The sequence below is a fragment of the Myotis davidii genome, unplaced genomic scaffold, assembly GCF_000327345.1.
Source record: "Myotis davidii unplaced genomic scaffold, ASM32734v1 scaffold1185, whole genome shotgun sequence".
Classification (NCBI taxonomy): domain Eukaryota; kingdom Metazoa; phylum Chordata; class Mammalia; order Chiroptera; family Vespertilionidae; genus Myotis; species Myotis davidii.
In genome coordinates, this window is record NW_006296007.1 from 39,980 (window position 1) to 40,360 (window position 381).

The 381-nt window shown below is 42.8% G+C and overlaps 1 protein-coding gene across 1 annotated transcript in view; it reads left to right on the forward strand.

Moving 5' to 3' along the window:
- The window catches only part of OVCH2 (ovochymase 2), an 18,787-nt gene that overhangs the window by 2,087 nt on the left and 16,319 nt on the right, over positions 1–381 (forward strand). The gene's annotated exons all lie outside the window — the stretch shown is intronic.

The window sequence follows — 381 nt, forward strand, 5'->3', positions numbered from 1 at the left end:
TGTTTCTATCTCTCTCCTCCCGTCCTTTCATTTGTGTGTGTGTGTGTGTGTGTGTGTGTGTATGTATGTAATTTTAAGTCATAAATAACCATAATATATGTAATTAATGTCATAGAAGTACAGAGTGCTGTGAAGAGCCTCTAAGGCAGGGGTGGGGAACGTCAGGCCCGTGGGCCTAATAAGGCCCGCAAAATCATTTGGTCTGGCCCTGTCAAGGCATTAGGGGGGAGTTAATAAATGTTTGATCAAATACAGCAGGCAAATTTTTAAGTTGATAGTTTTGTATGGCCCACAAATGATGTTATGAATACCCAAATGGCCCCTGGCAGAACAAAGGTTCCCCACCCCTGCTCTAAGGGTCCAGATTACTCATAAGCAAAA